At 38.5% G+C, this 23,880-nt stretch overlaps 1 long non-coding RNA gene across 2 annotated transcripts in view; it reads right to left on the bottom strand.

Annotated features, from left to right (window-relative positions):
* The window catches only part of LOC138760461 (uncharacterized), a 34,400-nt gene that overhangs the window by 6,545 nt on the left and 3,975 nt on the right, over nucleotides 1-23,880 (bottom strand). For both annotated transcript variants that reach the window (XR_011355622.1, XR_011355623.1), the window contains exon 2: nucleotides 17,852-17,942. This is a non-coding gene — a long non-coding RNA (uncharacterized lncRNA). The remainder of the gene's footprint in view (nucleotides 1-17,851; nucleotides 17,943-23,880) is intronic.

Genomic DNA, 23,880 nt, shown 5'->3' with positions numbered 1-23,880 from the left:
AGCCTTCCTGTGGAAAAATCACAGACTAACTTTTCACCTGATTCATCAAGGTTCACATCTTGAAAATGGAGACCAGAATTGATCCGGTGATACCGGATTGATCGGTGTGCTGTGCACAAGCCATGGTGGTGAAATTGATGACAGTAGTTGCTAAATACTCCATCCACATCGAGGTCTTGACCACATTTGATACCTTTTGTTTGCCATACAATAAAAAAGGAGTACTAACTGATGGTGAGAATAAGTGATTATTATTTAAGGAATCCTGAACTGATGCAGTTTTCCACTTAAAATGATGTCTCCTCTGGTACCAAATTTTTTTTTATCACATTGAGCACCACTGGATTGTCAGTGTTGTAAAAGGTTTTATGGGAAATGAATACATCATGGCAGCTAAAGATGACGATTTCCAAAACAACTCCTCCAGTTTACTCCAGGAGAGCTTAGGGAGTGAACCCAGTAACAAAGCTGATGCATGTGTAGTAAATATTTATGTGTACTGATGCTCAGTTGTAAAATTGGAAATGGGGAAGAGCGAGTTCTCCACTAACCTTATCGTTTTTCAATAATATTTTATGTTCCAAATAAAGAAGGAAATTATTTTATCCAGAGAAGTGAATAAATATTTTGAAAAAAAAAGGAATAGTTTGAAACAAATAAAGAAATGTTTGCAATATATTCATTTTAACTACATTTATTCAGCTCATTAGTGTCAAGGTCAAATTGGTCTATCTCTGAAAATCTGATTTCACCTGGTCAATGAGAAAAGTAAAGTTTTTTGAAAATATGCATGTGATATTTACACCTAGCTATTTAAAACCTGATTGACTGAACTGAAAAGGCAAGTCAACTTGATTAAGTTGCAGAGCTGCTGCACTGATTCACTCTTTTGAATTCAAATTATAGCCTGAAAAGGAGCTGAACTCCTCCAAAATGGATAAAATAGAAGGAATACCTCTCTTTAGATCTGTTACAAACAGAGCAAGTCTTCTGCGTATAGTGAAACTCTCTTTTCCAGTCTATTTCGAACAATCCTTTTAAAGGTATGGGAAGACTGTTAATTTATAATGGTTCAATTGCAATGGCAAAAATAAGAGGAGATAGGGGACCTTCTATTGGGTACCACTCTCCAATGCAAAATTATGGGAGTGAATATTATTTATGTGAACAGACGATTGAGGTGCAGTGTGTAAAAGACAAATCCAAGAGACAAACTCGTAAACAAATCCAAATTTATTTAATACTGCAAAAATATACTTCTAATCTACCTCATTAAAGGTTTTTTTGGCATCTTGCAAAATTACAACTACTGGAGATTTTGTTGAGTGTTTAGAACAGATAATGCTGAATAGTGTATGGATGTTAAAGGAGAAGTGACGCTGTTTTATAGAACAGTTCTGCTCTTTGGTTATGATCTTTGGTAATATTTTCTAATCAAGACCCTCACTTTTAAAAAAAAAATCTTATTCCTCCACTTCCTTGCGTCATAGTGGAGGAACTATAGAAAACTATCTGCTCACAGTCATCTGTTGCCCCAAAGAAACTGATAAGATTTCTTCTAACCTCTGCTCATTTCCTGAGTTTGTACATATTCTTCATTTGCTTTCTGACAGAACTACAGCTAAACAAAAAACTTTTAAGTCCTGATGCAGGCGTATGACATGAAACATTGACTATCCTTTTGCTTCCACAGAAGTGATACAACCCACTTTGTTCCTCCAGCAGTTTGTTTTCTGCATATGACATAAAATGTTATTTGAAATAACTAAAGCAATAAATATTAAAAAATGACATTCTACTTAATCTAATAACTTCTGTATTCTGTACCTTACACAACCTAAACATTTAAACATTACTTCTGATCTCTCTCTCTCTCTCTCTCAGGTGTACAAATAACATTCATCCATTAACTCTTGATGACAGAACTCACCTTGCAATCACTCAGAAATCTGTACTGATGACTTGTGGAGAATGGTCTCCCCAATAGCAGATTAACTACCACCCGGCCCCTTGAGATGAGCTTTAGTAAGGCCCCCCTGACCTTGGCCCCCTGCCCCATGGCCTCCAACCTACATTGAACAGAATAAAGTGAAATTGTTCGATGCTCTCACACATTCTAAATGTATCCACCAGGTATATGGACCATTGTTGTATTTTTAAGCTTGCTTCCGTTTTCCAAGTTATTATTATGCACCTTTTTGCTGCTGTGAGTGCCATCATAATGAATCTTTTTTGAACCCTGTCTAATTTTAGACCTAATTTTTTATATTTTATGTTGTTTAACAGGAAGATTTTTTGGGTCTTTTGGTGTTCTATTTTTTGTAATTCTATTTAATATTAGGTTTAAATCCTCCCAAAAAGTTTTCACTTTTGTACATGTCCAAATTGAGTGTATTGTTGTTCCAATTTCTTGTTTACAATGGAAGCATCTGTCTGATATTGTTGGATTCCATTCTTTTAACTTTTACATTTAGTCTATGTAGCCAATTGTATTGTATCATACGAAACTGAGTATTTATTGTATTACTCACAGTCCCTGAACATAGTTCCTTCCATGTTTCATTCTTTATTCGTATATTTAAATCTTTTTCCCAACCTTGTTTGGGTTTATTTATTGCTTCATCATTTTCCTTGTATTGCAATTTGCTCGACATGTTTGTAATAATTTTTTTCACTATCCCAGTGTTCTGTAATTAAGTTTCATAGCAGCTCCTCTCAGGTCATCTTAGACTAGTTCCCAACTTTTCTTTTAAATAACTTTTCAACTGATAGTGAAAATATTGTACCATGTGATATTCCATATTTATTTTTTAACTGTTCAAATGTCAATAAATCATTTCCCAAAAAGTAATCTTTTATTCTTTTAATTCCTTTTCTTGCTCATTCCTTTAAAAAATAAATTGTCTATTGTAAAAGGAATGGGTTTTGCGTTAGTAACATTTTTGGTATTTGATAATTTATTTATAATTTATTATCTTCCGCTCCAGATGTATTCTCTTCCCTATTTTTAGCATATGATGTAGTATTGGTAGATTGTTATGTTGCTTCAGTTTCTCATCCCATTTATAAAGTAAATGTTCAGGGACCTTTTCTCCTGATTTATATAATTCTACCTTGGACCAAGCCGATTTTTATCCTGTCTGATAAAAATCTGATAGATATCTTAACTATGCTGCCTGTAATAGTTTTTGAAATTTGGTAGCTGCAATCCTCCCTGTTTATACACCCATGCTAATATTACCAAAGCCACTCTTGATTTTTTTACCCTTCCATAAAAACTTTCTTATTGATTTATTTAATTTCATAAAAAATCCCCTGTCAAGGGAATCGGTAGCGTTTGGAACAGATATTGTAGCCGTGGAAATACATTCACCTTGATGCAGTTTACTCTCCGTATTAGAGTTAGTGAGAAATCTTTCCATTTCTCTAAGTCTTCCTGTATTTTATTAGCAGTTGGTAATTTAATTTATACAAATGATTTAAATTACCATCTATCCTGATACCTAGGTAACATATGGCCTGTGGGTGCCATTTAAAAGGGGATTCCCTTTTACATTTTGTATAATTGACTTTGTTCATTGGCATCTCTTCACTTTTATCCATATTAACCTTGTATCCTGATCTCTTTTAATTATGTATATAACCTTTTTATTGATTTATCTGGGTCCATTAAACATACTATAAGATCATCTGCAAATAAGCTAATTTTAAATTCTTCCTTTTTTACTTTTATTCCCTTTATTGTAGGTTATATTCTTATCAGCTCTGCCAATAGTTCTATAGCAAAAGCAAACAGGTAAGATGATAATGGGCATCCCTGTCATGTTGACCTACTCAATTTAAAGTGGTCTGAAACATATCCATTTATCACCATTTTTGCCGAAGAACCATTATACAGTGCTCTGTGGCGTGCTGTTAGAAAGAATCAGACACACACAAGGTAAAGACTGAACAACAGGCTTATAGCCTGGAGAGTGATTGACACCCGACTGGGTGGGGCTTGATCCTGTCAGGCTGACTGATTGGCAGCCGGCCAGGTGTCCTGTCCCCTTACACTCCTGTAGGTACAGAGGTTGCCCCCTTCAGTAGGCTGGTGGTGTACCACCACATTCACCCCTTCTTTAAAATTGTGTCGGGGGCGGGGGGGGGGCAGCAACAAGAAATTGCACCCACTATGTACATACAATATTTACAGGTTGAGATAATTCGGTGGCCGCTGGGGTCTCTGTGACCGTCGTAGGGCTGGCTCCTGGTCACTGGTCAGAGGGGAAGTGGGGGAGCTGGTGGCAGGGGTGTGTGTGGCTGGTGTGGTGCTGTGCGGAGGGGAGGCCAGGGGGGCCGGGGTCGACATATGCAGTCGTATTGGATGGGTGGGGGGGGGGCGGGTTCATCTCCTAAGGCTGAAGTGGGCCCCTGGTGATCAAGGAGGCCCTGCGTGCCCCATAGTTGCCTGGGGATGGGGATGTATGCCCAGTCAGTGTCGTCCTGGGTTGGAGGGTGGCATAGTGTGGTGGTTGCTCCTGCTGGTGCCAGGTCCCTGGATGAGACAGTGTCCTCCCTGCCACTGCTGAACCTAACGTAGGCGTAGTTGTGGTTTACATGAAGGAGGAAAACCTGTTCCACCAGGGCTTTGGCCTTGTGTGTCCTTACATGCTTACGCAGAAGCACCGGTCCTGGGACGTGAGCCATGCTGGAAGTGACATTCCAGTCGCTGACCTTCTGGGGAATGAGAACAGGCATTCGTGGAGGGGTCTCGTTGATAGGCGTGCACAGCAGTGACTGAATCGCATGGAGCACCTCGAGCAGGGCATCCTGCCAGAATTTAATGGCCCACCCTTTTGACCTGAGTGCCAGGAGGACTGCCTTCCAGACCACCCCATTCTCACATTCCACTTGCCCTTTGCCTCTTGGGTTATAGCTTGTCATGCGACTGGTCGTGATGCCCCTCGCCGCCAGGTACTGGCGCAGCTCGTCGCTCACGAAACTAGACCCCCGGTCGCTGTGGATGAAGGCGGGGTAGCTAAATATGATAAAAGTCTGCCCCAAGGCCCTGATGATGGTGGCCGTGGAGGTGTCCGGATAAGGGATGGCGAAAGGGAAGCGTGAGTACTCGTCCACTACCGTGAGGAAGTAGACGTTTCGCTTCATGGAAGGCAGGGGCCCTTTGATGTCCACGCCGAGACGCTCGAAAGGCTGAGTAGCCTTTACAACATGGGCCTGGGGGGGGGGGGGCTGTTTACACTCCGCACAGACCCAACAGGCCTCGGTCATGTCCCTGACGTCCTTGATGGTGTACGGCAGATTTCGGGACTTAACAAAATGGTACAACCGGGTGACACCCGAATGGCAGAGGGACTCAAGCAATGCCTGCAACCTGTCGTCATGCATAGATGCGCAAGTGCGAGACAGTACATCAGGGGAGTCGTTAAACTTCCCGGGCGGTACTGGAAGTCGTAGCTGTAGGTTGCCAGCTTGACTCTCCAGCGCAGGATCTTGTTGTTCTTTATCTTGCTCTTGTGGGTAGTGTTAGACATGAATGCCACGGTCCGCTGGTCCATGAGGAGCATGAATCTCCTGCCAGCCAGATAGTGACGCCAGTGGTGGACCGCTTCTACAATCGCCTGGGCCTCCTTTTCAATGGCGGAGTGCCCTAGCTTGGAGCTTTGGAGGGTCCTGGAGAAGAAGGCGATGGGGCGCTCCCCTTTGGTTGAGGGTAGCAGCGAAGGCCACCTCGGAGGCATCGCTCTCCACCTGGAAGGAGGTGTCCTCATCCACAGCCTGCATCGTGGCATCCACGATGTCTTGCCTGACGCGGGTGAAGGCTGCCTGTGCCTCAGGTGGGAGGAAAAAAGTTGTGGCTTGGGTCAGTGGGTGGATTTGTCCAAGAAGTGAGAGACCCACTGCGAGTAATACAAGAACAGGCCCAGGCACCTGCAGAGGGGCTTTAGCGAAGGGGCGAGGGGTAACTCCATTAATAGGTGCATCCTTTCCGGATCTGGGCCGACGATTCCATGGGCCATGATGTACCCAGGATGGCGAGGCGGGTGGTGCTGAACACACATTTCTCCTTGTTGTAAGTGAGGTTCAGCTCCGCGGCCGTCTGGAGGAATTTTTCTAGGTTAGCTTCGTGGTCCTGCTGGTCACGGCTGCAGATAGTGACGTTATCCAGATATGGGAGCGTTGACTTCAGCTTGTGTCAGTCTACCATGTGATCCATCTCCTGTTGGAAGACGGAAATCCCGTTTGTGACCCCAAAAGGAACCCGGTGGAACTGGTACAGGCGCCCATCCGCCTCAAAGGTGGTGTAGGGCTTGTCCTTCGGGTGGATAGGGATTTGATGATACGCCAACTTCAGGTAAATCGTGGAGAAAACCCGGTAATAGGGAATCTCATTGACCATGTCGGCGATCTTCAGCATGGGTTAGGCATCTAGCTGGGTGTACCGATTTAATGGTCTGGCTGTAATCCACGACCATCCTCAGCTTACTTGCCCCTTTGACCACCAGGACATGGGCTCTCCAAGGGCTGTTACTGGGCTCTATAACGCCTTCCGCCAGGAGTCGCCGCACCTCCGCCTTGATGAAGTCCCTGTCTGCAGCACAATAGCACCTACTTCTGGTGATGATCGGCTTGCAGCCTAGCGCAAGATGTGGAAAGAGCGCTGGTGGGGTGATGTGCGGTGTGGAGAGGCCGCAGGTTGGCCGGGGCTGGTAGGTTAGCCGGGGCTGGTAGGTTAGCGTGCTGTGTAATGTGAGTGGAGGTTGGGGCCCCCTGAAGGCAAGGGTGACACTCTGCAGGTGGCACTGGAAATCTAGGCCCAGGAGGGGTGGTGTGCAGAGTTTGGGCATGACTAGGAGCCTGAATCCTGTGTAAGTCTCCCCTCCCACCGTTATATCGATCGAGCAGCGCCCGAGGGTACCAACAGTCTTATCTTTGGTGGCGAAGACGATCTAGCAGATGGTGGGGTGTACCTTTAACCTTAGGGAGAGGGTCATGCTTGGGTGAATGAAGCTCTTGGTGCTGCCACTGTCCAACAGGCAATTTGTTACCTGCCCGTTGACTCGCACATCCATCATCAAGTGCTCCAGATCGTGGGGAATGTCCGTGGTCAGCGTGGTGGCAACCAGGGAGATGTCACTCTCCGGAGGGAGAGTGGGGGGGGCTTGTACAAGCGTAGATAGGGTGGCCTGGTCATCGCCCATGTTGAGCACATTGCCGTCGGTTGCTGGGTGTGGCAGCTGATGACACCCGGAGGTGTGGGGAGCATCGGTAGAGCGGCCTGGTCATCTCTCGTGTTGGGCGCTGCCTGGCCCAAGATGGCGGCGACACATGGGGAGCCGCTGCATGGCTGGCATCCTTCCCCAGCCGTGTCCACTACGCTGAGGGAAGTGACATCATCACGGCTGGCTGCAGTGCTATCATTATGTCAGCCGGAAGTGACGCCACACCGTGAGCCAGAAGTGACGTCACTGTAGTTTTCAGCGAGGGCTGGTGCAGATGCTCGGGGCACATGCATCTTGGCAGGGCTGGATATTATGTGGTTGAAGTCGGGGAAAGCAGCAGTCGTCGCGGGGACAATGGCGCCACCCAGCACATGCACATGGGGTGGGGGGTCCATGGGGGTAGGTAGGGAGGTCATAGAGGGCCGCTGAGCTGCTGGTAGGTATAGAGAGGCACACTTTTGCAAAGTCGCCTTTCTTGCCGCATCGGGAACAATACTGGTTCCTAGCTGGGCAGTTTTGGCGCGATCATTGATCTGACCCACACCAGGACCCACAGTACTTACAGGGGCGCTGAGCGCCTGCCACAGCAATGTTCTCCTCCCCAGCTCAGCCTGGGGCTGCAGCTGCAGTGTGAGAGGGCCATGAGGGAGCCTGGGGGAACCCAGAATCAAAGGCTTTGATGTGCAGGGCTGCTGCTTCCAGGATTTGGACCACTTCCACAGTCCTGGTTAGGACATAGATGTTGTCTTCCAGCAGCTTCTGCAGGATTGCCCTCGTGCATAACCCTCGGACGAAGGCATCCCAGATCAGCCTCTTAACCTCCTCTACACCTACCCTGGGTTCAGCCAGACATGTTCGGGCCAACTCTCACAAATGTCCCAGGTAAGACTCAGCTGTCTCCCTGGGTTGCTGGGCTTGGGTGTTGAAGAGGTACTTTGCACAGACCACATTCATGGGGGGCTTGTACAAGTTCTCAAGAGTGTCCATTGCACTCTTATACGAGGAGCAGCCTTTGGTTACCTGGAAGGCGCGGGGACCCAGCTTTGACCGGAGTAGGACCAACCTCTTCCGATTGGAGTCCAGGATGTCGCCCTCATGTGCCTTGATGATTGCCTCGACAGCGTGCTGCCAGATCTCGAAGCGTGTCTGTGCTTCCGGGTGGCGTGGGTTGACCTTGAGGCTCCCTGCACTCAGGAGGTTTTCTATGGCAGCCGTGGGAAAATTTTGTGGATTAAATTGTGATGCGCCGATAGACAGAATCAGACACACACAAGGTAAAGACTGAACAACAGGCTTATATCCCGGAGGATGATTGACACCTGACTGGGTGAGGCTTGATCCATTCAGGCTGACTGATTGGCAGCCGGCCAGGTGTTGTCCTGTCCCCTTACACTCCTGCAGGTACAGAGGTTCCCCCTGCAGTAGGCCAGTGGTGTACCACCATATGCTCTAATCGAATTAATTTTTTCCGGTAATTTGAATATCTGTAGTACTTTAAACACGTAATTCCATTCCACCCTATCAAAAGCTTTCTCTGCATCAAGAGCTACTGCCACAGTTGGTGTTTTATTTATTTGTGCTGTATGGATTAAATTAATAAATTTAGACATTATCTGCTGCTCTTCTATTTTTAACAAATCCTGTCTTATCGGGTGCCACTAATTTCGGTACACAGTCTGTTAATCTATTCACTAGTAATTTTTCTATTAATTTATAATCTGTATTTAGTAAAGATATTGGTCTATATGAAGCCAGGGACAACAGGTCTTTTTCTGTTTATTGAATTACTGTAATTATTGCCATTTTACTCAAGTCAGGTAAATTCTGGGTCTCTTCCACTTGTTTTATTACCTCTTCTTTTTTAAACTTTATTAAAAATTTTATGACATGAATAAAATAAAAATTACATTTAAAGAAATAATAAAAAATAAGATAATAAAAATTAGAATACTACATCATTAAACTACACAAATTAACCCCCCCAATAATTATAACACAACATTAATCATCTAATTTAAAATTAGTCCAACCCTCCCCCCACAAAATAAAGAGTGAAGAATTAATTAACAATGTTGTAAATAAATATAAAAAACCCCACTTACAAAAAAAGGATAAAACTTAACAACAACAAAAATTACTAACAACAAAAAAAATCAATACTAAAATAATACCCTGAAACAGATATTTAAATAAAACATAATACATGTATTTAACAAATGAAATCCACTTTAAAACTAAGTTCAAATATTAAAATCATATATCAACCACATATCTGTTATACAAAAAATCATAATTAATAATACATAAATACAGAATTTCCATTAATACCAAGTTTCCTTTATAATTCATCGAGAGAACAAAAACATCCCCTTATATAAAAAAAGAAAAAAAAAGAAAAAAAAAGTTCAAACTCTTATAAAATTCTCCATATTCTTCATTTATAACATCTTCAAAATTCTCTTTCGAAATTAACTTAATTTTATTAAACTCTTTTCCCTCAATGTATTTGTACTTAATTTTCTTCTTTTTCTTCTTATCACCTTTCCCCTCATCTTCCTCTTCATCTAATTCAACATCCTCAATTTTTGACTTATTATCTTCTGTGACATCATCCTCTTAAAAAAGAAAGAAAAAAGAGAACCCCCCCAAAAAAAGAGAAAAAAAGGAGAGAAAAAAACCTCCTAATTCCCTCTCAATTACAATCAGAAAACAAAAAGAGTTAAAAAAAATTATTTATTAAAAAAAAATAATTTAAAAAAACCCTTCACTTCTTTATCCAAAAATTAAAAAGAAAAAAAAACCAAGTCGGAGGTCACAACTACCTCCTCCTGTTTAAACCACCCAAAGCGGTAACTCCCCCAAAATATTGGGTGTGAGATAACTCACAGGTAGCTGATGACTTCTGGAAACTAGTGCCCACCCAGTTCCCTCTCCCAACTCCCATTTCATTAAACTATCATCATTATTTAAACTATTTAAGCTCTTCTCAAAAAAAAAGATAAAAGATTTATTTTTTTAAATCAACGTTACCACTTCGGTCACCATTGCTTCCATTCCTTTTAAAAATCTGGATCCCACCTTACATCTCTACTCTCTTTGGAGACCTTGAAGGACTACATCATTCCTGAAACTGCATGATTGGTAGAGACTGAGGAAAGTCCATAACTTCTTTAGGATTGTCAAAGAACTTTGGCTAATTTCCATCCTAAAAAATCTTCAGTACTGCAGAATACCTGAATGTTGCCTTATGTCTTTTTTTCTACAACCGTTCTTTCACAGAATTAAATTCGCGTCATTGAAACATAATTTCTTGACTCAAATCTTGATAGAAGAAAACAGGATTATTCTGAACCATCAAAGGAGATCTATTTTGCTGGGCATTTCTAATAGTCATATGTAAAATTGCCTCTCTGTCACAATAGTTTAAACAACGGATCAAAACAGATCTTGGATTCTGTCCTGAAAAAGATTTTCTTCTTAAAACTCTATAAGCACGTTCCAGTATTAAACCTTCAGGGAATTTATCCTGTCCTAACACTCGTGGAATCCATTCAGTAAAAAATTTTCTTGGATCTGGTCCTTCTATACCTTCTGACAAACCAACAATTTTCACGTTGTTCCGTCTAGATTGATTCTCCAAATAATCAAACTTTTTTGCTAAATTTTTATTTTGGATCTGCAATGTTTCAATTATTCTATTTTCATCTTGCAGTTGATCTGTGCATCGACTAAACCTTGATCACACATTTCAAATCTTTCAATGGTTTCAAGCTTAAAAGCTCCATTAATGACTTCCGCCATCGCATTAATCTTGGAAATAAACAGGTTCACAAAATTAGCTAAGTGACTCGATACAGAATATATCTTATCTTCAATATCTTAACAGACATTTCAACAGAAGTAGATTCAGGCATAATGGGGTCTTGCTGTTCCTTAGAGACCATGGGATCTTCTGTTCCTTCCCTTAATTTAGTATCTTTTCTAGCAGTTTGACTTCGTATAAAAATCCCTCTCAAAGTCCCCCCAGCAATGCCAGGAGACTGAAGATCAGAGTTATCTTTAAGCCAAATCTCTTTAATCATCTTCACTGAATCGTTGTCTGGAAAAACCGTTGTAATTCAAGATGCATTTTGTAGCGCCACCACTGTAGCAGTCGAATGACAGCTCTTTAACTCTCCAGCTGGTGGCGCCCCAGCTGATTCAACTGTCAAAGTCTGAGTAACAGCACTCACAGTGGCCGTTGTGTGAAATACTGGCACCTGTCCAGCTCTTTGGTCTGAAAGCTGTTGAATGCGACCTTCAAAGAGCCTCACTGGCTTAAAACGGAGTTTCAATGCCGAACTCTGTACGTCTTCCTCTGGATCCATTCTACGCTGAGTCCTGGCTTCTTGTAAACAAGTAGGCTCAGACAATTTCGGAAAATGTAGTTTTTTTAACAGTCTGTTGATATTTTCTTTTACCTTTTGTTTTGCATATAAACCATTAGGCACTAATCCAACACCTCTTATTATTTATAAACTTTTAAAGGAACTTTAATGGGCACTTAAAGACAAAACAATAAATCAGAGTCAGGAGAGGTCTGGAGGGCACATCTGTTCCCTACGCCATCTTGCCACGCCCCCCGTTTTATTACCTCTAAGAGGGGAAGAATACCTCATAAAACTCTGCAGGAAATCCATCTTAACCTAGCGCTTTATTATTTGGTAATGTCATTAGTGTATTATGCATTTCTGTACTTGTCAGGGGCTTTAGTATTTTATTTTGATCTTCCAATTGTAATTGGGGTAATTCAATGTTTGACAAAAACTCATCTAATTTATCATTCTTCTCTAGTTTTTCAGTTTGTTACAATTGCTTATAAATTTTTTTAAAATTTCCATTAATCTCTGATGAGTTTATATGAGATCTGTTTATCTTCCTTCCTTGTTGCTATGATAGTTCTTGTTTGTTGTTTTTAGTTGCCAAACCAATATTTTGTGGGTTTTCTCTCCTAATTCATATCTTTGCTTTGTTTTCATAATGCTTTTCTCCATTAATTTTTCTCTGTCAATTCTCTTTTTCTTACATCTTCCCTTCTCATTAGATCTTTCTCTATAGTTAACTATCTCTTTTTCCAACTGTTCTATTTCCTGATCCTGTTCTTTTTTAATCTTGGTTATATAACTAATTATTTGTCCCCTAATAAAGGCCTTCATTGCATCCCATAATATAAATTTGTCTGTTACAGAATTTACATTTGTCTCAAAATATATTTCAGTTTGTTGTTCTATGTATGGGGTTTAGGCTCCTTCCATATATTTTCCATGGAATATCCTCTAAAGAAGTTGTCAATAACAAGGATAAATGGTCTGATAAAAGGCTTGCCTTATATTTGGTCTTTCGAACTCTCCCTTGAATCTGTGCTGACAACAAGAACTTACCAGTATGTTTTATGTCTGCTTGAATAATATGGATCACCACTTTCTTTTGGATGTTGTTTTCTCAAAATATCAATTATCTTCATATCATGCATGGAGTTCAATGTAAATTTAACAGCTTTATATTTTATAGTAGTCTTCCTGGTTTTATCTATTGATGGGTCAAGGTTAAAATTAAAGTCTCGCCCGAGTAAAATGTGTCCCTGTGTGTCTGCTATCTTAAAAAAAATGTCCTGCATAAATTCCTGGTGCATAGATGTTCAACAAGTTCCAGATTCTGAATACATCTTGCACATCATCATTACGTATCTACCCGCTGAGTCTGTGATTACTTTCTTTATCTTAATTGGCAGATTCTTATTAACTAATATAGCAACTCCCCTGGCTTTTGAGTTGTATAATGATGCCACTACGTGACCTACCCAGTCACTCTTCAGTTTGCGATGTGTTTCTTATATAAATGCTGTCTATTTTCTCCTTTTTAAGTTGTGTCAGTAACTTTTTTCTCTTAATTTGATTGTGAATCCCATTAACATTAATAGATATATATTTCAATGTATTCATCTTAACCATCCATTTTCACCTTTCTCCCACCTCTTCAATCCCTTCATCTCCCTTCTTCTAAAATCACTCTTTAGATTCTTCTTACTCTTTACTATATGTGACAATACAACTAGTAGGAAAATAACAAAAACTACAAGAAAATGAAAGAATAATATTAAAGAAAACATATTACATCCCCCTTTACTGAGTTGCCCTTGCCACCTTGCAAGACAACCACAACATGGATTGCGGTGCATACCACAAATGTCAACAGATTTCGCAATGGGCAGATCCTTCCCACTCCCCAGCCCTCCCCCAGAGAAATCATTATATATTATTCTTAAAAATATAACAAAGCCTTTTTTTAAACCTCTTTTTACTTCAATGTCTGCAATCAAACTATTAACATTCTAACTTATTTATACACATTATCTTATCAGTCCTTTTATTATTTTTTTTACTCCTCTTCTTGTTGCTTATTTGGTAATCGGTCTGAAAAACAACAAGCTTCTGGATCTGAAAACAGTCTATTTTGTTCACTAAGGATGTATATTTTCAAGACTGCTGGATGCCGTAACACAAAGTTATAAACTTTTTTCTATAGTATGGTTTTTGTTAAATTAAACTCCTTTCGCTTCTTCAAACGTTCGAAGCTCATATCTGGATTAAAAAAATTTTTTCCCATTGTACTCCAATGGTTCCTTATTTTCTTTCACTCTTTTCAATGCCAGTTCCAATATTTTCTCTCTTGTTGTATATCGTAGTAGTTTTATTAGTATGGAACACAGTTTCTGCTCTGGTTGCAGCTTTGGCGCCAATGCTCTGTGGGATCTTTCAATTTTTACTTGGAGTTCTTCTACTCCCAAGATCTGTGGGATCCATTTTTTAATAAATCCTTTTATATCTGCCCCTTCTTCAACTTCTTTCAGGCCTAATATTTCTCTAAAATGTCAATTCTTTGGGCCAATAAGTCATGTGTCTTCTTAATCTCCTTATTTCTATTTTCCAATTTTTCTCTTATCTCATTCACCTCCATTTCCACAGCTATCACTCTGTCTTCCACTTCATCACTTTGCTTTCTCATTTCTGCCATAGCATCCTCCATTCTTTGTATTTTTACATCTGTCGCTTGTATGGTTTTTTTAATAGAACTGAATTCAGCCATTATGGTTTCCATTAGAATCTTTATTTGACTGTCAAAGTATTCATTATCTACCATCTGCATCTATTTTTTTACCTTGTATTTTTTATTGTATGTCTCTCTTCCTTTTTACATTTTATTCCCCCTCCCACCCAAAAGTAAGAAACACCTACTATTTAATATACAATATTAACATAGACCATCATTAATTGTTATTAAAAATTACTAATTAAAAGGAGAGGATAAGATTGAAGAGGTGGATGGAAAATTATTGTTTCCAAATACTATAAATTTTTCAACTCAATTCCTTAAACTATATGTAATTTTTTTCCCCAAAGGAATACAATTTCACATCTCATTAAACCATCTACTTAATAACACTTCTCTACTATTGCATTACTTAAAAAAAATTTCTTGTTATTTGTCCAATTTGAATTTTATATCCTTTTCATAAATATCTCCAAGTAAAAATATCATTGAATCCTTTGGTATCTTTATCTTCATAATTTGCTCTAATAATAAACTCAGTTAATTCCAAAACCTTTCCACTTTTTCACAAAACCACACTGAATGCAAAAAAGTCCCTATTTCTTTTGCACATCGAAAACACTTATTTGAATAATTAGGATCAAGTCCATTTAACTTATGTGGAGTATAATGCTATTGATGAATAAAATTATATTGAACCATTTGATATCTAACATTTACTGTATTTGTAACACTTTCATAACATAATTTTGACCAAATCTCCTCCTGAATCTTTCTCCCATCAGATTTTTGATTTATATAAAACTTTTTTCTTTACAGTCTCTTGTAATTTTATATGCATATTAGTAATAAATTTCTTAACAACAAATGTATCTTATTATATCTTCAAATTGACTTTGTTTAGGGAGTCTCAAATCTGCTCCCTGTCTCTTTTTCAAATACATTTTTAATTGATAATATGCAAAAATTGTATTATTAATTGATAAAAAGTTAAGAAAAAAGATGCTACGAAACAATCTTTTATTCTCTGTATATCTTTACTATACCAATGATCAAATAAAGAATTATTCAAAGTAAATGGAAGAAGTGGATTTTGTTTTAACAACATTTTTGGTAATTGATAAATTTTAATTCCTCTCTCAATATGAATTCTATTCCATATGTTTCAATGCGGAAAAATCTTTAGTTCCTTTAAACGACTCATGATTCCATTTATAGAAAATTAATTCTGGAATAGTTTCACCAATATTATTCATTTCTATTTGAATCCAAGTTGGATAACAGGAGTGCAAAAACTTCAATTGAGATGCTTTGAAATAATTCTTAAAATTTGGTATTCTTAGTCCACCCTGATCAAATATCCACATTAATTTTTCTAAACTAATTCTTGACACCTTAACTTTCCAAAGCAATTCACATATTATTTTATTCAAGTTTTGAATGAAAGAAAAAATCTGGTACTTGAATGGGCAATTATTGAAACAAATATTGTATTCTTAGAAAAATATTCATTTTAATACAATTCACTTGTACTATTAATGTTATTGGTAAATCTTTCCATCTTTCCAAATCCTCTTCCAGTTTTTTTTAAAACAATGATAAATAATTTAGTTTAAACAAATTACTTATATTTCTACTAATTTTAATTCCTAAGTATTTAATTGCTTCATTTTGCCATTTAAATTTTGTCAATCTTTTACATTGAGAGTAATCCATATTAAAGGCATTAATTAACTTTGATCAACATTCACTTTATAACCCGATATTAACCCATACTTTTTTAATCTCTCATTCAACTTATTTTAAAAAAAATTTCTGGTCTTGTTAAATATACTATAACATCATCAGCAAATAAACTAATTTTATATTCTTTATTATCTACTTCAAATACTTTAATATCATTATCAGTTCTAATTACTTCTGCCAATGGTTCAATCACTAATGCAAACAAAAAGGGTGATAATGGACAACCTTGTCTCGAAGACCTTTCAAGCAAAAAGGGTTGTGAGATTTGTTTATTCGTAATCACTTTTGCTTTTGGTTGATCATACAATGCTTTTGGAATTCCAAAACAAAACTTTAATTGTTACCTGCTGCTTTTCTATTTTTAATAAAACCAATTTGATCAAAATTTATTAATTTTGGCAAAAATTAAACCAGCCTATTAGCTAACAATTTTGATACAATTTTATAGTCTGTATTCAATAATGATATAGGTCTATATGAAGAAGGTTGTAAACATAAACAACCTTTCATTTTTTTGGAATTACAGTTATTAATGATGTTTTAAAAGATTCAGGTAGATCACAAACCTCTTTCATTTGACCTAATGCCTCCATCAATACAGGTATTAATAGCTCCTTAAACCCTTCATAAAATTCTAGTGGGAAACTGTCTTCATCTGGTGCCATACTATTCTCTAGAGACATTAGAATCTCATAAATTTCTTTTTCTGAAAAATTCTCAGACAGTCTTACCTTTTTGTCCTCCTTTAACACCGGTAATTTGTCTACAATAATCTCTTACTTTATTATCATCTCATTTAGACTCTGAATGTTAAAGTTTAGCATAAGACTTTAAAATGATTATTTATTTCCTGCATTTGTAAGTTATCTGTCCTGATAATTTCTTAGTTGCAATTATTGTTCTAGAAATCTATTCAGCTTTTAATTGCCATGCTAAAACTTTATGGGCTCTTTCACCCAATTTGTAATATTTTTGTTGTCTTCTCATTATATCTCTCTCTACTCTAGAAGTCTGTACGGCATTAAGTCTAAATTTCTTCAACTCTAACAATTTTCTCTTCTCATTTTTATGTACTTGAATTTCCTTCAATTTCATTATTTATTTATCTACTTGAGTTCATTCTTTCATATATTCTTTCTTTATTTTTGGTATAACTTATTATTTGACCTCTCACATAAACCTTTATTGAATCCCAGAATACAAACTTACTCGCAACTGAATCCTTATTAGTATCTAAAAAAAGTTATCTGTTGCCTCATAAAAACACAAAATTCCCTTTTCTTCGAGAAAATAGTATTTAACCTCCATCTATAACCTACCTTTTGTTCTTCTTCCAATGAAATAGACAAAATTAAAGGTGAATGATCTGATAAAACCGGACTTGATATTTCATTCTTTGTACTCTATTTTGAAGTTGTGCAGAAATTAAAAACTTATCTATCTGTGAAAATGGGTGGATTTTTCTCCATAGATCCACTAAATCCATATCTTTCATCAAATCTGTTACCATTTTTGCTACCTTATTTTTCATCATTCTATCTCCCGATCTATCTAATTTAGGGTCTAAAGCAAAATTAAAATCCCCTCCCAATATAACTTTTCCCTTGGCATTTGATAAATTCATAAAGACATCTTGCTTAAATTTGCCATCATCTACATTTGGTGCATATACATTCATTAAGATCCATTGTTCTGAATAAATCTGACAATTCACATAACATATCTCCCTGCTACATCTATATTAATATCCAATATTTTAACTGGTAAATTTTTATTAATTAATATTGCTGTACCTCTATCCTTGGAATTAAAAGATGATGCGATTACTGTTCATACCCAATCTCTTTTTAATTTTTGATGTTCTTTTTCCTTTGAATGTCTTTCCTGTAAAAAAAGCTATGTTTTAATATTTTTCATATAAACTAATAATATTTTCAGCTTTATTTGATTCTGAATCCCATTAATATTAATACTAATTAAATTCAATTTATCAACCATCTAAACTTTCATAAAATTCAATAACCATCCATCTTTCCATCTCCACTCCTCCTACATACAATTATTAAATTTAGGTGTATTAAAGAGAAAAAAAGGAAACAAAGAAAAGAACAGAAACCCTAACCGCCCCCCCCCCCCACAAATTGCATCTGTATACCCCTGATCTATAGGAGATGTGATCAAAAACAACACCTGCCCACTAGATTCTGTGGAGGCCAGGCACATACTCTCACCTAACTCATATTCTCACCTAATTCCCCTGAAATTTTACTCTCTCTTATGTCTGAAATCTACTCAAATTTACAATGATCAATTCATTTTTTACACAGATCAATTCTCTCTCCTCCTAAAAGTTTTATCATTTTATTATACTTCCCCAACTGCAATCTTTCCACTTCCTCTCTCTCTTCAAATATCTCCCAGTTCTCATCTCATTTTCTCAGGCAACGAATCTGCAAACATTTTTGTTTCATTGGATTCAGTAAAAAAATCTATTTTTACCCTCAGGAACAAAAACTTTTAACACTGCTTCTAAAGTGTTAAATTCTTAAGACAAAAGTGTAACCTTTTTTCGATAGTACATTTTTAACAGCATTAAATTCTTTTCTTTTTTTAAACAAATCAAAACTTATATCAGGGTAAAAGAAAATCTTGTTATCATTATAAATCAATGGCGATTGTTTCTCCTTCACTGGCTTCGCAGCCAGTTCCAAAATCTTCTTCCTCACTTCATATTGAAGCAACTTGACCAGAATTGAACATGTCTTCTTATCTGGCTGTGACTTAGAGCTCAATGAGCTCGTTCCATCACAATATTGGATAGAAAGCGTTCTTAGACATAGTATATGGAGGGACAGGGTCTGATCAGGGACACTCAACACGGATTGGTGCGTGGAAGGTCGTGTTTGACCAATCTTGTTGAATTTTTTGAAGAGGTGACTAGGAATGTTGATGAGGGTGGAGCAGTGGATGTTGTCTATATGGACTTCAGAAAGGCCTTCGATAAGGTTCCACATGGGAGGTTAGTTAGAAAGGCTAAGTCCTTGGGTATTAATTTGGAGATAGTCAAATGGATTCAACAGTGGCTGGAAGGAGGGTGCCAGAGAGTAGTAGTAGATAATTGTTTGTCAGGATGGAGGCCAGTGACAAGCGGTGTACCTCAGGGTTCGGTATTGGGACCATTGCTGTTTGTCATATATATTAATGATCTGGAGGATGGGGCGGTAAATTGGATTAGTAAATATGCAGATGATACAAAAATAGGGGGAATTGTGGATGATGAAGAGGATTTTCAAAGATTGCAGAGGGATTTAAACTGCTTAGAGGAGTGGGCAGAAAGATGGTAGACAGAGTTTAATGCTGATAAGTGTGAGGTGCTTCATTTTGGAAAGAATAATCAAAGCAAGACATATGTGGTAAATGGGAGGGCATTGAAGAATGCAGTGGAGCAGAAAAATCTAGGAATAACGGTGCATTGTTCCATGAAGTTAGGAGCGCATGTGGATAGGGTGGTGAAGAAGGCCTTTAGTATGCTTGTCTATATAAATCAGTGCATAGAATATAGGAGTTGGGAAGTAATGATGAAACTGTACAAGGCATTGGTGAGGCCAAATTTAGAGTACTGTGTGGAGTTTTGGTCACCGATTTATAGGAAGGATATTAACAAGATAGAGAGAGATAGCAGAGAAGATTTACATAAATGTGGCTTGGGTTTCAGCATCTGGAATACAAGGAAAGATTGAGCAAATTAGGGCTTTATTCCTTGGAACATAGAAGGCTGGGAGGGGATTTGATAGAGGTGTTTAAGATAATGAGCGGGATAGAGTTGATGTGGAAAGGCTTTTCCCATTGAGAGTAGGAGAAATGGATACAAGAGGTCATAGGTTGAGAGTTGACGGGCAAAGGTTTAGGAGTAACATGAGGGGGAACTTCTTTACTCAGAGAGTGGTTACTGTGTGGAATGGGCTTCCGGGAAAGGTGGTGGAGGCAGGGTCAATTTTGTCATTTAAGAAAGAGTTGGATAAGAGGGGATGGAGGGATATGGGCAGAGTGCTGGAAAGTGGGATTAACATAACATAACATAACAATTTACAGCACGGAAACAGGCCATTAGGCCCTTCTAGTCCGCACCGAACCAAACACCCCTCTCTAGTCCCACCTCCCTGCACAATGCCCATAACCCTCCATCTTCTTCTCATCCATATAACTGTCCAACCTTTTCTTAAATAATACAATTGACTCCGCCGCCACTATTTCTCCCGGAAGCTCATTCCACACGTCTACCACTCTCTGAGTAAAGAAGTTTCCCCTCATGTTACCTCTAAACCTCTGCCCCTTAATTCTTAACTCATGTCCTCTTGTTTTAATCTTTCCTCCTCTTAACGGAAATAGTCTATCCACATCCACTCTGTCTATCCCTTTCATAATCTTAAATACTTCTATCAAATCCCCTCTCAACCTTCTACGCTCCAAAGAATAAAGACCTAATCTGTCCAATCTCTCCCTATACTCTAGATGCTTAAACCCAGGTAACATTCTGGTAAACCTTCTCTGCACTCTCTCCACTCTGTTTATATCCTTCCTATAATTAGGCGACCAGAACTGCACATAGAACTCCAAATTAGGCCGCACCAACGTCGTATATAGTCTCAAAATCACCTCCCAACTCCTATATTCCATGCAATGATTGATAAAGGCCAGCATACTAAAAGCCTTCTTCACCACCCTATTCACGTGAGTTTCTACCTTCAGGGAACGATGTACCGTTACTCCTAAATCTTTCTGCTCTTCTGTATTCATCAATGCTCTCCCATTTACCACGTATGTCCTGTTCTGATTCTTCTTACCAAAATGAAGCACCTCACACTTATCAGCATTAAATTCCATCTGCCATTTTTCAGCCCACTTTTCTAAGCAGCCCAAATCCCTCTTCAATCCTTGAAAACCTTCTTCATTATCCACTATTCCACCTATCTTAGTATCGTCTGCATATTTACTAATCCAATTTACCACCCCATCATCTAGATCATTAATGTATATAACGAACAACAATGGGCCCAATACAGATACTTGAGGCACACCACTGGTCACCGGCCTCCAACCTGACAGACAATTATCCACTACCACTCTCTGGCCTCTCCCTTTCAGCCAATGTTCAATCCATTTGACTATCTCAAAATTTATACCTAAAGACTGCACCTTCCTAACTAACCTTCCATGTGGTACCTTATCGAAGGCCTTACTGAAGTCCATATAGACAACATCCACTGCGCTACCCTCATCCACATTCCTAGTCACCTCTTCAAAAAATTCAATCAGATTGGTCAAACATGACCTTCCTCCCACAAATCCATGTTGAGTGCTCTTGATCAGACCCTGTCTATCCAGATGTTTATAAGTACTATCTCTAAGAATTTTCTCCATTAATTTACCTACCACAGACGTCAAACTTACAGGCCGATAGTTGCCAGGCTTCCTCCTTGAACCCTTTTTAAATAACGGAACCACATGCGCAATGCGCCAATCCTCCGGCACTATCCCCATATCTAATGACATTTGGAAAATTACTGCCAGAGCCTCTGCTATTTCCCTTCTTAGAGGAGGGTAATTGGATCAGTGTGGACTAGAAGGGCCAAATTGGCCTATTTCTGTGCTGTAATTGTTATATGGTTTTATCTCCTTGAAATTCAGTTACCCCCAAAATTTGCGGAATCCAACGTTGTAAAAATCTCTTTGTCGCCTTCCTTAAGTCCAACAATTTTTATATTATTTCTTTTACTAAAATTTTCTAACCTATCAATTTTTTTGTGTTAATTGTTCTTTAGTTGCGGCCGCCTCAGCTTGAATCTTCTTCATTTGCTCTTTAACATGCCGAATTTTGATTTCATTACCTTTAATTTTTGCATCCATCATTTTTGTTTGATTTGAGACAACATTCTCTCCACCTTCTTTGTCGAACCCTTATTTTCAATTATTCCCTCATTACACTTTTTAACTTCCACTGTTAACTGTAACAAAGTTTGCTGGAAATAATCCATATACGTCTTCATTTCAGTTGTAGATATATAAGACTCCTTTTTCTCCTGTTTTTTGGCCCAAACTCTCTGTTCAATGTACATTCCTCCTTCTTCCTGCTCCTCTTCTTCATCACTGGAGCTGGAGGTTTCTTGAGTCTTTTTTTAAAAATTGGCTCCTTTTTTTTGTGCTCTGCGTATGCGCGACTCCTAATGATGTTGACATTTCCACATTTATATGCGCAGTGTCATTTCTTCACCCGTGGCAGTTGGCCATTGTCAGGGGAGACCCTGTACACCAATCCCCAGCCTTCCTGAGAGCTCCAGGTTCCTTCTTCGAGATAGGCCTCTCTTCTTTATCAGCTTGTTTTTCTTGTTTAAACTCTTCGGTTTATCTTTCTTAGGAGGCATTGTTAATTGTTCTGAAGGTCTTCCGATAGCTTCCTCTTCTATTTTCTTGCAATCAATTCAGGCTTCTTAACTCTTATTAAAAACTTTATCGGAGAGAGCAGAGAATTCAAGTCTAGCCCCCGTTTTCCTCTTGCTCCATTTCTTGGCTCCACGTTGATCTCATTCTATCGTTATCTTTTCCGCAGCTTCTCCCTATTACAAAGTCAGCGTCTTGCTGTCAGCATCCATTCCCTTCAATGTCCTCTTTAGTATACGTACTGCGCAATCGTGACTCCTCATGCGCGCTGGCATTTCTTTTTCAGGCTCCGCAAACCAACTTTCCAGACCGCCCTAGGGAAATTCACCACCAAGCTACCTGATCACCGGCTTCACAGCTTGGGCCATCCTCTTTGTGAGAGCTCCCTGTTCACGGATTCCGGTAAGGCCTTCCTCTTTTTTTTCTGGTGATTTCTTCACCTCTGCTTGCCACTGTAGTCTTTCCCTTCTTTGGTGCCATCCTCAGGTTCTTCTTACACTTTTTAGCTTCAACTTTTTTATGTTTTACTTTTCTGCCTTGTTTTTCTACCTTTTTTTTCAACTTTCTCTGTGGAGGCCCGGTGTTCCCTAACTAGCCACTATTCCATCACACGACCACTTCCTCCGTGCAGCCTGAAGCACTGCTTCATATAATAAATGAATAAATTGTTTTTTTGCATATTTTATTATATTTCCGTATATGAATTAATATCCAAATTCAGAAAATAACAATTATATATTTCAAATCAATTGTAAATGCTACATACTATGCCCCAATGAATTCCACAAACCTCCTTCCCCCATATAATAACCCCCAAGGAAGAAAAAGCAAAAGGAAGAAAAAAAAAGACAGAAATAAAAATGCAGAAAAGTTAAGAAAAAAGAAAAACAAACTTGGTTACAAAAATATCATCAGAATTCACACAACTTTGCCTTCTCAATGTCATCATTTATTTATCCCAAGGAGTTAGCAAGGTTTCATGAGGTTCTGGGAAAGTCCTTTATAAATTAATACCTACAATTTGGGCATATTAATTCCTTAGATTGTATATAATTTTCTCAACAGGTATACAACTATGTATTTCCACATGCCATCTTTTCTTTCCTTAATGGGAATCTGATTTCCATGTCACTGCTATACATTTTTATTGCAACTACTAACACAATTTTTACAAATTCCTTTTGGAAAATATTCACCAAAATATTACCTAATAAGAAAAAAATATTTGATCTTGTGGAAATTTAACTCCCGTAACTTGTTCTAGAAATTTTTCTATTTCTATCTAAGTGAATGAATTGTTGTAGCCTGTTAGCACCAAAATGACTAGCACCAAACTTCATTAAATTAAACAAAACTTTACTGTATAGAAGCCGTCTGCTAACCC

The sequence above is a fragment of the Narcine bancroftii genome, chromosome 4 (genome assembly GCF_036971445.1).
Source record: "Narcine bancroftii isolate sNarBan1 chromosome 4, sNarBan1.hap1, whole genome shotgun sequence".
In the NCBI taxonomy this organism is placed as follows: Eukaryota; Metazoa; Chordata; class Chondrichthyes; order Torpediniformes; family Narcinidae; genus Narcine; species Narcine bancroftii.
This window is presented reverse-complemented; position numbering and strand designations above follow the sequence as displayed.